The following is a 14,939-nucleotide window of genomic DNA, read 5'->3' as shown; positions in this document are numbered from 1 at the left end:
AAAGTTAAAAAAAAAAAAAGAAGCCTAATGACCTGAGTCTGATCCTAGAACCCATAGCACATCTTGCTCACATGCATACATGCCCACACATGCACAAGTGAGCACACATATACACACATACATACATACACACAAACACATACACACATACATACATAAACATATATATATATACACAAACACACATTCATATACACAAACATACACACACAATAAATATGTATAAACATTTTTCTAAACATCTATATGTTCAATATAAAATGGCCAATTGATAGGTGGTTATCAAGAAGATACAAAAAATATTAAGCTATGGAAAGGAAGTAAAGGCACAGGCCAGGAGAAAATATAAAAATACAACTTTCATAAGCATGTATACTTGTACACATATGGCTAGAGGTAAAATCTTTAAATGCACAGGCAGTAGTGGTACAAACAAAACTAGGTATGAGAACTGCCTTTGGCAGTGAATCTGCAGAGACAAAGTCAAGTGCCAGAGAGGAATGAAGCCATGAGAAGATCAACTGGCATTTCACTCAGTTCCTAGCATATATGTCATATATGGAATTACGTGTAAGACTTATATAATCAAAAGTCATTAATATTTTAAAGTGAATGAGAACTGTGGAGGGGTTAAGAATGTAATAGCTATATATTCAATGTACGTCCCTCTGCAGGGAGTAGCTTCTAAAAGAGGTGCTGTGCAAGACAGGAATAACAGAATAAAATTTTACCATCTACTTACATAAAGCACTTTTTAAATTTGCAATATTTATGAAGAGATACCCAGTGTGCTATAAAATTGAACATTTTTAATAGATTTTCATCTTTATTACTTAATAAATAAGGGATCTTCTTTGCCCAAGCCTGAAACCAAATTCTTCATTTTAAATGATGCTTGACTCACTACAGAACTTAGATGTCCAACCTCTAGTACCACTGAGAGGGCCAATGCAAATCACAGAATCGTGCAACTAATAACACTAATAAAACATCAGGTCACAATACAGATGCGGATGCTCACAGCCAGCCACTGGATTAAATGCAGGGTTCCCAAAGGAGGAATAAGGGGAAGGACTGAAGGAGCTGACAGGGTTAGCAACCCCACAGGAAGAATAGTATCAACCAAGCAGACCCCCCAAATCTCCCAGGGACTAAACCACCAACCAAAGAGTACACATGGAGAGACCCATGGCTCCAGCTGCTTATGTAGCAGAGAGTGGCATTGTCCATCATCAGTGGGAGGGAGGCCCTTGGTCCTGTGGAAGTTCAATGACCCAGCATAGGGGAATGCTAGGGTGCTTAGGCATGAGGAGGTGGATGGGTAGAGGAGTACCCTCATAGAAGCAGGGGGGATGGGTGAGGGGATAGGAGATTTAACTGGAAAGAGGAATGACATTTGAAATGTAAATAAAGAAAATAAACAACAACAACAAAAACACATCAAATCACATCCTAGTAGACTCTCTCCACCTTACAGAGAGAGAGTAGGCATGCCAAAAACCAGGAACCTGTGGCCCCAGCAAGCTGAGCATCTTGAACTCCAACCCTCAAACTATATGCCTCAGTCTATCAGCTTAATTTTCCTACCCGACATCCCACCACCAGAGAAGAAGGGAAACTACTCAAACTGCAGCCAAAGATCTGATCTTGTTTGCAAATCTGAGAATTAATCCTCATGAGAACGGTACTTGATTCAAGGAAGGGATGCATCATAGTCTGAGGCACTGGCACTTAAAAGGTGCAGGAGGGACCTTGACTCTAGAGGCAGACCTGAGACTCTTGGGTTCCCATGAAGGCTCAGCTGCAGCTGGGGGCTGCTACAGAGCAGCTAGTGTGGTGAGGAAGGTTACAGGGGAAGATCTGCTGGAGCCACTGCAGGTGAGGTGGGGCAGGAACAGAGGCTACAGAAGTCGGTGGCAGCAGGTGCTCTGCTCCACAGGTAAGGTGCTGGACTTGGAGGAGGAGGAGGGGTGAAGTGAAGATCTACAGCTGGCCTACTTGACACACTGGCAGTGCTGGCTCTCCAGTGTCCATAAAGGGTCTGCTGGAGTTGGGGGCTTACTCACCAACTAATCTAGTGAGCATGGTTGGGGAAGGGGAGATCTGAGGGATCCACTAGAGGAGAGGTGGGGCAAGGAGGTTACCACAGCTGTTCTGCAGCAGAGCTGGGGATTGGACTTGAGGGATGGAGGGAGAGAATGACATCTGCAGTTAGCCTACCTGCTTCCTCACAGCGTGGCCTGTGGGTTTCCATGGGGTAGGATCTGCAGCAGCTAGAGGTTTGGACAGAGCAATTGCTGGGAGCAGGGCACTTAGGAATGTAGTTAGGACCTTCTACGGGATCCATCTGAGATAAGGGCAGAAGGGGAAAGAGGCTCTGCAGCAGGCATTCCACTGGGTTTGGAGAAATGGAGGGAGAGGCAAAGCTTTGCACGTAAGTCTATTTGTTTTCTCTTGAAGCGCTGGCTGGTGGGCTCCAGGGAGTGTCTTGTCTGTGGAGTTTGGACTGGAATAAAGTTACTAGTGGTATATTGAGGTCAGAAATGGAGTATCTGTGGGGTCAACTCCAGATGGTGGAGGGGGCACTGCCAAGGTGTTCTTCTCCTTAGCTGGGGATGTGATTCCAGAGGAAAGGAGTAAAGGTGAAGACTTAACAAGCCTATGTGTTCCCTGGCAGGAGTGGCCTGTGGGTTCCCTGAGAGTGCCTGCTGGAGTTGTGGGCAATGTTAAAGCAACTATTTTTAGGATGGTGGTTAGAAAGGGAAGGTCTGTGGCATCCCCTGAAGATGGGGGCAGAGAGGAGGCAAGGGATTTGCAACATGTGATGTCGTTCTGTAGAGCTGGGAATTAGACTTTGGCATTACACTATGAGGAATGGAGGGATGGGAGAGACAACACATAGCTCACTTGTTTCTCTTGTAGGGGTGGCAGGAGGTACCCAGGGCATGCAGCCCTCTTGAGTTTGGAGCTGGGAGGGAACTTGGGTGAGGAAGTTCTGTGTGATCCAAGAGAGGTGTAATTGGGAGGAGAAGCTCCAGCATGTGGTCTGCTGCATTATGGCCATGAGATTGGGGGGAGGGGTATTGGACTTAGAGGTATGGACGAAGAGGCAAAGATCTGCAATTAGCCTGCCTGCTTTCCTTGAAGGAGTGGCATGTGGGTCCAAAGGATGTCTGCTTGAGTTGTAGGCTGGAATACAGCAATGACTGTGAGGAAGGAGGTCAGGAGGGGTAGACATGTGGAAACCACTAGAGATGGCAGGGTAGGGAGGTTGCCAAAGGTGTTTTGCCGCACAGCTAGGGACAGGACTTGGAGGAACAGAGGGTGATGTGAACATCTACAGTTGGCCTACCTGCTTCCCTGGCAGGAGTGGCCAGTGGGTTCCCATAGAGTGTCTACTTAAGTTGGGAGCTGGTATAAAGCAGTTACTGGGGTGAGGGAGATTAGAGGGGAGATCTGTGGGAGCCACTGGAGAGGAGGTGGTTGCGAAATGCCACAGGTGTTCTGATACAGAGGTGAGGATGACAGTCAGAACTGGACCTGGAGGAATGGAGGGAACAGTGAATATCCAGTTACCTAACCTGCTTCCCTTGTAGGTCCCTTTAGGACTTGTTAGGTTCCCAGGTCATACCTGCTTGAGTTGGGAGCAGGAACAAAGCAACTTCTGGGTAAAAGGGATTAGGAAGGGAAATTTTACTGGATCCACTGAAGATGGGACAGCAGAGAAAGAGGCTGCAGCAGTTATTCTGACTCAGAGGTTGGGATGAGACTAGGGATTGGATCTGGAGAGATGGAGGGAGAGCAAACATCTATCCTTGGGCCATCAATTCGCCTGGCACGAGTGGCTGTTGGGTTTCCATGGAGGGCCTGCTGGGCTTGAGGGCTGGGGTAAAGCAACTGGTTGGAAAGGGGTGGGTAGGGCAGGATTATTTGTGGGGACCACTAGAGATGAGGTAGGGGAGGCTGATGGTGTTCTCATACAAAGCTAGGCCTTAGATGTGGGAATGGGGCTTGAAGGAATAGAGGGAGAGGTGAAGCCCTGTAGTCTACCTGCTTCCCTTGCAGGTGTGGCCCGTGATACAGTAACAGGTTTGATTATGACAATTCCATGCATAATTTTGTTCCTTCTTCTTTTCCCTGTTCTCCCTTATTCCCATACTTCCTAAATCCCTCCATGGCAAGTGTCCTCTGGTTTTCATGTGTAGTTCACACACTTGTGCACATGTGTGCCAGCACAGTTGCCCACAAAAGCATGACGTTCCCCTCTAGTTGTCTTCTAGCACCTTTTTTCACTCTCTCCTTTGTTTTGTTTCATTTGGGGGGGAGAGGTCACAATAGAGCAGGCCTGAAGAGAATGGAAGCTGCTAAGTTGGATCAATCTGTACCTTTGATGATTTGGGGCTAATGGAACAAGGACACACTATTTGGGGAGAGAGGCTCTAGATTTGTTGACAGGGAAGGAGAAAAGGCTTTGGACCCCTTCCAGAGTGATATGGATCAGATATGACAGGGGGAAACCCCCTGAAGATCTTGGCTACAGAACAGAAAAATTCAAGAAATCAAACAGGACAGGTTACTTGATTTGCTGATTCCTCCACATGGGAACAGCCCCGTTAACTGGCTTAGACATGAAAATACCTCTAGCCAAAACTTCAAATAAAATTAAACAATAAATCTTGTTGGTTGTGGAATCCTTAAGAGTCATCGTACCATCCTTCACATGGCATCAATGAAGATTTATTAAAATCAACTATTGATCACATTAACTCATAAAAGGATAGTTGTCTTTAACCTGCTCAAACAAGGAGCAAAATTCATCCGTAGTGATATGTGCACCTTGCACAATCCATACAAATATCTTAATAGTACTAAATTTTGGTTGTAAGAATATTGCAGAACGTGCAACTCTATGATTCATATGGGGACGCTGAAATGGGCTGCTGTTCCAGCCCCTGCCTCCTGAGGCTGTTTCCAGAGACTTGCTTCAGGAAGAGCCGCTGATTCCCGACGGACTTGGTTCATTCCAGCCTTTCAAACGGATCCACTCAGGACTTCACTCAAGCCCTGAGCCTTCTAAACATAGAGACTGGATAACAGATGCTAAAGCTAGCTTTCTTAGTCTAACCAAATTTTTTAATTTTCCTAGCACTCCCCATCCCTTTAAAGAATTTCTGTCACCCCAATTCAGCAGGAAAAAGTTGTGGAAAGTCATCATCCCAATCCCTTGGGTCTGGGTATCTGGTTATGGTTATTTTATAAATTATAGATAGGTAATTGTTTTAAGGGATAATTTGGAAATGGTCATAATTTTGAAGAGGGGAGAAATATATGAGATGGATTACTAATTTATTCTTAAACAAAGCATTGTATAACCATAATCTTACATTGGTAGAAATCTTTATAATTGATATAAAATTAAAGTTATAATTTCTTACATTGGTGCAGAATTTATACATTGATACAGATTTAAGGTATTCATTGGTATAAATCTTTGTATATTGATACAAAATTTGAAATGAATATTGTTACTCTTAGATAGGCATTGTGCCTATGCAATTCATTTAAGAATACAAAGCTTTGACCCAGTCCTTCTATAGCTGCTATTATAATCTGTTTAGGATGGTTAAGTAATGCAAGTTAAGGGCCAGATAGTACTCATGGTTATATTAAATTCTAGTTTAATTAAAATAAAGTATTTTCAATATTATTCAAATAGAAATCGTAGTAGCCAAGGTTTAACAGTTTAGATATACTTTAAATAGATTTAGATAGTCCCCACAAGCATCAGAGTCCCACAGGCTGCAGCATGTATAGTCATTTGTTATTACAATTTTGACTAGAAGACATGTCTATCCTGACAATATGCCCTTCACAGTTCAAAGAAGACACTGAGCATCAGAACCTCCGTGGAGAATTGCTCCAGTTGTGGCAAAGTAGCCACTGGGCAAGAAGTGCTCTAATTCATCTACAGACAAAAAATACTGGTCAGGAAAGGTCACACTATGTGGGACAGTTGACAGCTTAGCTCTGCCAAGACAGAGGAAGCTAGACCTTCGTATTTCCTGCCAGGCTCTGGGCAAATAACAGAAATATAAAACTGAAGAGCAACAGCTATGTTCACAGAGGATCCTGACTCGCTCCTTATTCTTATCTTAATTTTACTAATCATATTGCCTACTACAATGCTAATACCTAAAGATTATTAAGGTATTTTCCAGTTCATTGAACAAGAACAGTTTTAAACTTAAAATGCATAACAATAGAGGTCCAGAATTGAAATCTCTTTTCAAAAAATAAAAAAGAGCCATACAGTTCAAAGCTTTTTACTGTTAAGATATTTAAAAACACACAAAATATACATGAGTTGCTAATTGGAAAAAAATCATTGTAGAATTGTGGTCTTCAACACTTAAATTTCAAGACCTAAAATCACCAATTTTTGCAAAACATAACTGCAAAGTATTTCATATCCTAAATTTCTACAATTCTGTATTTGTTTGTACTCACACTACTCATGCTTCTATATATATTTAGCTTTTAAGTTTCTTTTACTGAGAATGAAATATATGTACTTTAAATCTCAGAGTTTTTAGTGTAATATAAAACACAATTAGTCCGCAGAGAGATTAGTGATAATCATCTCCACAGACACTTGCTTTGGAGAGGTATTTTCCTAGTAATGAGATACAACATTTTATCAGATAACAGTTTTCTATTCTCAAAGAATTAATCTTTATTTCTGGAATGGGCAAATGATAGTATTGACATTTTTCAGAAATAGATAGTAGTTCTCCTAAACCGTTCTTAGGGAGAGAGGGCCAAAGGTCTATGCTCATCCCTTTCAAAGTACAAAGTCAGCATCGAACTGCAATTCCTTCTAGATGAGGCCATTTTCATTCTTTTACCAGCCACAAGGGTCTTACACAACTACCTACACAGTTTAGTGTCTCGGAATCAATGGCAACTGCAATGCTCTCCTCGGAAACCTCATCACTGGTAATCAACATCCATGTCCCTCTTCTACCCAGGAGTGCACAGCTCTCATTTCTACAGTAGCAAAGCAATTTCAGAAGATGATCTCTCACGTTATTCAGAGATATTAAACACTACAAAAGAGAGCTGTGAGCTGTTATCAAGTACCCACAGTCTCTAAGCTCCGTGTGAGAGGGTAAAGATGTCAAAGCACAGACATAAGAGATGGGCACTGCAGCCCAGTTTTCACACAGCTGAACACATGTATTTACATATGACACACAGCATTTCTTCTTTAATTCCTACCTGTGTGATTCTGTGTGGGGTACTTTGGAAGACCACAAGAGAACACCAGATGCCCAGGTGTGGGTTCCTAGCTGGCATGGGGGCTAGGAACTGAACTCTGGTCATCTAAGAGACAGGAACTGCTGAGTCATCTTTCCAGCACCAACACATACAACATTTCATGTTAAAGATAGTAAACAAGTATAACAAATATATAATTCATGTTAATGTATTTAATGCATAAATATATTTAATAAGCATATGTTAACAAACAAAATATACCTATACTTTGCATTTAAAATACAATCATACATATTTTTAACATACAGAGTCTGGTCTTCTTAGAACTACTTCATCATGGAAACAAACCTCTGAGATTTTCTATAAGTATATTTCCGAAAGGTTTAACTGTGGAAGGCAGCCCATCCTGAAGGAAGGCAGCACTGTCCCATAGCCTAAGGTCCGAGACTGAATACAAGGGAGAAAGTAAGCTGAGCACTAGGATCCACCCCTCACTGCTTCCTGACTGCACACAGTATATGACCAGCTGCCTAACACTCCTATTGCCCTTGAAACTGGGAAACCAGTTTTTTGAGTTTTAGCATTACTAAAGAAAGAATGGACAGGGAAGGAAGCGTGTGGACAATTTATTAAACTTTAAAAGAAAACAGCAGGACATGTAACTTGAAAATTCCTGCAGTTGTCAGGAAACAAGGAGATGGAGGAAGTCAGATCAAGTCTGAGGAACTGAGAAGCCCAGGGAACCCCAGAAAGCACACTGAAGGGCTGGCCAGTATCCAAGGAAAGGAAAAAAATATGCTTAGTAGGGAGCCTTAGATCATATCTCAATGGGCACCTGATTCTAGATTCTGTGATGCCAGGGTAAAAGACTTCAGCAGGGACACATGGCAAGAAACAGAGTTAAGGGCTGGCGAGATGGCTCAGCGGGTAAGAGCACTGACTGCTCTTCCGAAGGTCCTGAGTTCGGATCCCAGCAACCACATGGTGGCTCACAACCACCCATAATGAGATCGGACGCCCTCTTCTGGTGCGTCTGAAGACAGCTGCAGTGAATTACACTGGAGGGAGCTGGCTGGAGCCAGCTGGGCCGGAGCAAGCAGGCCGGGAGAGGTCCTGAGTTCAACAGCAGCCACACACATGATGATTCATGGCCATCTGTACAGCTACAGTGTACTCATACACATAAAATAAATAAAATATTAAAAAAAAAAAAAGAACATGTACTGCTCTTTCAGATGACCCTGGTTGAACTTCTACCACCACAGGGAGACTGTACCAGCTCCAGATCCCACACTCTCTTCTAACTTCCAATGACCCCAGGCATGCAGTGCACAGACATACCACATCAAGGTAAAAATCTCAAGCATACCAAATAAAATAAACAAGCCTATTTTTTTTCAATAAAGAGAAAGTAGAATGAAAGAAAAAGAAGTAGAGGCAGAAAGTAAAAACATTCCTAAGAACGGAACTAGAGGCAGCTTCCTGAGAAAGGAAAGCATTCCTAATGGTGACTCTTTCCAGAACCTTGGAGGTTCCTACACACCATCCAGGTTAGGCGCAACTGATATTCCTCTGCAAACTGGCTTCTCCTCTATGTTCACCTTGGTGTGATACTCCCTGGTCACTCTCCTCCATGCTGCCCTTCTCTGCCAGGATGGACGGCATCCCTCCTTAAACCCGAGGCCAAAATTTAAAAAGGAAAAAAAAAAAAACACTTCTTCTTTAAATGGCCTTTCCAAGTATTTTGCCAACACACTAAAAAATAGTAAAGCACACATTGGGCCTCTGACTCTCACTCCTCTGCGTAGCCAACATCACAAGCTCATCAACACCGGCAGCGTCTTTACTGTCAAACAAGTACAATCTCTTTAGTACTCATGTTCTTGATAAAACTCAAGTTATTCTGGAAAGTAAAGTTGTCTGGCTTTTCAAAAGCTGACATCTGTGCACAGCCGAATTCATATCTTCAATATAAAAAGTACTTGGTAGAATATTCAAGGGATCCACAGGGTTTACTACTGATCTAAATATGTCTTACGGATTAAATAAAGAGTTGGTTTCCTGATTCCACTTTTACCTCTATTATTTTTACTTAATTTTTACATATAAATTCTGTCCATGCACACACAATTTAACAGAATAGAATACTAATATTGTAACTCCCCTTTCATCCAATATAGACATTCTCCTCTAATCTTAGTGGTAATTTCACTTACCACTAAGGTTCATTAGCATGAAGATATTTGGGGTTTTTTTGTTTTGTTTTACTACTAAAGGGAAAGAAAAGATTCTTTCCTTATTCATCTTAGGCCCTTGACTAAGGTCAGTGTGGTGGTTTGAATAAGATGGCCTCCATGGGCCCATATATTTGAATGCTTCTCCTTCAGGAAGGGGCTATATTTGAGGAAGACTTGGAGGTGTGACCTTGTTGGAGGAAGTATTTCACTAAGGGTAGGCTCTAAGGTTTCAATGACCCATAGAAGGCCCAGTGTTGCTCTCTCTGCCTGAGGATCTGGATGTAGGTCTCAGATACTGTTTTTTTGGAGGACCTTGAGTGACTTCACACTCTCACCATCCCCCACTGTGATGATAATGGTCTAATTCTCTGAAACTGGAAGCAAGTCCACAATAAATTCTTTCTTTTATAAAGGTTGCCTTGGTCACCATGTTTCTTCACAGCAATAAAAGAGTGACCAAGACAGAAGTTGGTACCAAGGGACTGGGATATTGCTGTGACAGGCCTGACCATGCTATAGGTTGAAGGAAATACAGAATGGGTAGCAGACGAAGGTAGTTATAAATATCATCTAAGGACATGTGACCAGTTGCAGAAAGAAGGATTATAGTGAACATAAGTGGAGCAGAGACTGAAGGAAAGGCCATCCAGAGACCGCCCCACCAAAGGATCCATCCCATCTACAGACACCAAACCCTAATACTATTGCTGATGCCAAGAAGCGCTTGCTGACAGGAGCCTGGTATGGCTGTTCCCTGAGAGGTTCTGCAGCACCTGACTAATACAGATGCAGATACTCACAGCTAACCACTGGGCTGAGCCTGGGGACCCCAGTGGAAGAGTTTGGGGAAAGACTGAAGGAGCTGAAGGGGATTACAACTCCATAGGAGTAACAACAATATCAACTAACCAGACTACCCAGAGCTCCCAGGGACTAAACTACCAACCAAAGAGTACACACGGAGGGACCCATGGCTCCAGCAGCATACTACAGTAGAGGATGGCCCTATCTGGCCTCAATGGGAGGGGAGGCCCTTGGTCCTGTGTAGGCTTGATGCCCCAGCATGAGCAGTGAGGCAGAAGTGGGTGAGTGGGTGAAGGAGCACCCTCATAGAGGCAAAGGGGAGGGGGATTGTGATGGGGAGTTTGTGGAGGGGAAACTGGGAAGGGGGATATCATTTGAAATGTAAATGAATAAAATGATTAATTTAAAAAGAAGAAGAAGAAGAAGAAGAAGAAGAAGAAGAAGAAGAAGAAGAAGAAGAAGAAGAAGAAGAAGAAGAAGAACTAGAAGGAGGAGGAGGAGGAGAAGGAGGAGAAGGAGAAGGAGAAGGAGAAGGGGAAGGGGAAGAAAAGAAGAAGAAGAAGAAGAAGAAGAAGAAGAAGAAGAAGAAGAAGAAGAAGAAGAAGAAGAAGAAGAAGAAAAAGAAGGAGAAGGAGAAGGAGAAGGAGAAGGAGGAGGAGGAGGAGGAGAAGGAGAAGGAGAAGGAGAAGGAGAAGGAGAAGGAGAAGGAGGAGAAGGAGAAGAAGAGTGTGTTGTTTGTAATCAGTTCGGTGGTTCCTCAGAAAGTTGGGAACTGATTTACCTCAAGATGCAGCTATACCACTGAACATATTCCAAAGGACACTCCATCCTACCACAGAACACTTGCTTGACCATGTTCACTGTAGCTTTATTCCTAATAGCCAGAAACTGGAAACCTAGATGTCCCTCAGCTAAAGAATGGATAAAGAAAATGTGGTACAGCTGGGCAGTGGTGTCAAACGCCTTTAATCCCAGCACTTGGAAGGCAAAGATAGGTGGATTTCTGAGTTCGAGGCCAGCCTGGTCTACAGAATGAGTTCCAGGACAGCCAGGACTATACAGAGAAACCCTGTCTCAAAAAAAAAAATAATAATAATAAAAAAGAAAGAAAAGAAGGAAGGAAGGAAGAAGGAATCAAAGAAAGAAACAAAGAAAGAAAAGAAAGAAAATGTGGTACATTTACAATACGGAGTATTACTCAGCTGTTAAAAAAATTACATCATAGGGCTGGGAGATGGCTCATCAGTTAAGAACACTGACTATTCTACCAGAAGTCCTGAGTTCAACTCTCAGCAACAACCTGGTGGCTCACAACCATCTATGGTATAATCTGATGCCCTCTTCTGGCATGAAAGTATACATGCAGACAGAACACATATACATAAAATAAATAAATGGTATATATATGTGTGTGTGTGTGTGTGTGTGTGTGTATACATACATATATATATACACAATTAAAAAGGATCAACAAAATGATTCCAATGATATTCTGCTACACTCATAGATCACTGCCTGATACTGTCATTAGCAGAGAGACTTCGTCCTGCAGCAGACATTACACACAGTCTAAATGGTAGGTTCCCATCAATGCCTCCCTGCAGAGCTCAGAGAATCCCACAGAGGAGGCAGAAGGACAAAAAGACTGTGAGAGCTGGGGCAAGGATGCGTTCTCCATAACACACCAGGAAAACAAGGTACAAGGCCTTGTTCTCTGAGCTTAAGAGCTCAGAGACTGAAGCAGCGCACACAAGGCTTTCATGTCTGCACCAGGTCCTCTGCATATATCATATATGTACATATGCATTATAGCTCTTAGCTTAGTGTTTTTAATGGGACTCCTGAACAAGTGGGTCTCTGGCTCTTCTTCCTACTGCTGAACTCCTTTCTGCCTGTTGGGCTGCTATGCCCAACTTCAATTACGATAGCTTTTCCTTTATCTTACTGTATTTTATTTTGTCATGTTTGGTTGTTATCTCTTAGAAGCCTTGTTTGTTTGTTTGTTTGTTTACTAAGGGGAGACAGAAAAGGGGTAAATCTGGAGGGGAGGATGAGTGGGGAGCAGCTGAGAGGACTAGAGGAAAGGGAAACTGTAATCAGGATATATTGTATGAGAAAAGAATCAATGCTCAATAAAGTGGGGAAAACAATGTGTACAGATGTTTGTGTTTTCTTTCCTCAATTTCTTTATCATATAATGTAACACCAATTAAGGGAGCATTAGACAGTTAAGTTTGAGATACTAAAAGAATACCTCCCAAGGGATATTGCCACTTATTCTAAATTTATAGTGGGATTACAGTTGTAGAATGGATAGTTATATCATACAGGTGAGATTATGACCTGTTTAAGTATACAATGTGTTTGTGATTGTGCATGGGATAGAAGTATCATGCTAAGTGTAATTATGACCTGGTGATTGTTTCTTTAGAAATTAAACATGACAGAAGGAGGTATGTATGTCAGGTTGACAAGGGGTGGACTTTCAATGACAAGTCTTGGTTGTCAATGTGACTACATCTGGAATTAACTAAAACCCAAAATGGCTAGGCACACTTGTGAGGGATTTTTTTTTTTCTTAATTATATCATTTGAAGTGGGAGGACCCACTTCTAATCAGGATCTTTGAGGTGGGAAAATCTACCTTTAATGTGAGCCACACCTACTGGCAGCCTATACAATGGACTTGGAAGAAAGTAGCTCTCAGTGTCTTTGCCTGTTTGTTCTCACTCTTGCCAGCAAGTCCATTCCATCGTTGGCATTAGAGTCTACTTCTGAGGGATTCTGGCACATACTGAGCTGAGACACTGAGCCTCATAGACTGAACAATACCAGATACTTAAACCTTCCATTGTTGGACAAGTGTGTGTGTGTGTGTGTGTGTGTGTGTGTGTGTGTGTGTGTGTAGATTTATTCTATAAATTCTACTACCCTAGAGAACTCTGACCAACAGAGTCTCTGCAATATAATAATAGATTAACAAGAGAAAGGCATTTAGAAACATTCTATGTGGTTTTTACTTTTGTGATCCTAGGGACAGAACCCAGGTCTTCACACACATACTAGGGAAGTACTCTACCATGGCATTACATCCGCAGCTCTAAACTTACTCATAATGCCTATGTAAGGAGGTAGCATCCATGAGACAATGGCAATGACCTACAGAAACTGGCAGGCCTAAATATTTTTGTACAAGATTCAATGAACACTGTGCCCAAGTAGCATCACTTCATTTGTATTTGTGTGTGTGTGTGTGTGATTGCCTGTGTGTGTGTGCCTGTGTGTGCATGCCTGTGTGTGTGCCTGTGTATGTGTGCATGTGTGAGAGGGTGGAGTCGTCTCTACTGCAGGGCCCTTGGAATACAGCACAGCTCATATAGCTGTTACCTTGTCTTTTGGAAGCATGTCTCAGATCAATGTCATTTACTTTCTACCTTGTTCTTTTTTCCAATGTAAAACTTTCTTTTATAGTTTCTAGGTCTGAAGTATTTAATTCATTTGAGTTTTAAATCTTAAAATATTAGTATTTGTTCTATGAGAATGTATACATATGCATACAAAGCATCTTGAATGTATCCTCCCCTCTCCCTACAACTCTCCCAAGGACACACCCACCAAATGTCATGTCTTCTTTTTTGTTCTTTTTATATCTTTTGTTCTTGAAAAGAGATAAAGGCCCATTTTACTCATGTATACAACTACTCAGACTTCCCAACACCCTTTACAGAAGAGACTGTCTTTCTGATTGGCACCTATGTCCAAAAGTAACTGACTCGTAAACACATGGATTTACCACTAGGGTGCCTATTCTATTGCTTAGTGTTTCTAGTCTTGCCAGTAATATGCTGTTTTAATTACAATAACTTTATCATATAGTCTGAATAAAGAATTATGTGTTATATCCAGTTTTGTTCTTTTTACTCAACCCTCCCTTGGCTATTCTGGGCTTTTGTGGTTCCATATAAATGTTTGAACTACTTTTTTCAATTTCTGTGAAAAATGAAATTGGAATTTTTTTAACTTTAAGATTTATTTTTGTAACTTTTGAAACAGAAAAAACAACACACTCTTGGGGGAAAGATGAGTGTAGAGGAACAGGCCCTAGGCAGTTATCAGAGCACCTGGAGTTTGAGAGGCTTGCCTAGGAGAGCCACATGCACTGCCACACAGCAAAGGAGACAGCTACTGTCTGAGCCTCCAAAGACCAGTTCCCGCACCATGCAAAGCTGCTATAGATCCAAGTCATAAAAATCCTCCAGCTCATCGTGAAACACGTCCCACTTGTCCTCAGAGTCTGTCAGCTCATGGTCCCCACCTGCAGCCAAAAGCATGAGCAATATCTTGCCCAGCTCCAAAGTGACAACCTCCTCTTCGTCATTGTCAAAGGGGTTGTTCTCTCTCTCCTCAATGAGCTCCCAGAAGTGGGTCCTACACTGGGACTGGTATCTGCTTGAAGTTCCCACTTTCTGTCTCTGTGGCTCCTCTCTAGGCCATCAGGGTACATATGCATGCTGATAAAAACAGTTCCCTCGGGGGCTGGAGAGATGGCTCAGTGGTTAAGAGCACTCACTGACTGCTCTTCTGAAGATCCAGAGTTCAAATCCTAGCAACCACATGATG

General features: G+C 42.3%; 1 protein-coding gene and 1 pseudogene across 2 annotated transcripts in view; both read right to left on the bottom strand.

Annotated features, from left to right (window-relative positions):
- Positions 1 to 14,939, bottom strand: part of Ttc28 (tetratricopeptide repeat domain 28) — a 436,243-nt gene that overhangs the window by 393,629 nt on the left and 27,675 nt on the right. The gene's annotated exons all lie outside the window — the stretch shown is intronic.
- Positions 13,726 to 14,939, bottom strand: part of LOC116068146 — a 2,329-nt pseudogene continuing 1,115 nt past the window's right edge.

Source organism: Mastomys coucha, unplaced genomic scaffold, assembly GCF_008632895.1.
Source record: "Mastomys coucha isolate ucsf_1 unplaced genomic scaffold, UCSF_Mcou_1 pScaffold22, whole genome shotgun sequence".
NCBI classification, from domain to species: domain Eukaryota; kingdom Metazoa; phylum Chordata; class Mammalia; order Rodentia; family Muridae; genus Mastomys; species Mastomys coucha.
The sequence above is the reverse complement of the archived record's forward strand: the minus strand, read 5'-3'. Positions and strand labels throughout refer to the sequence as shown.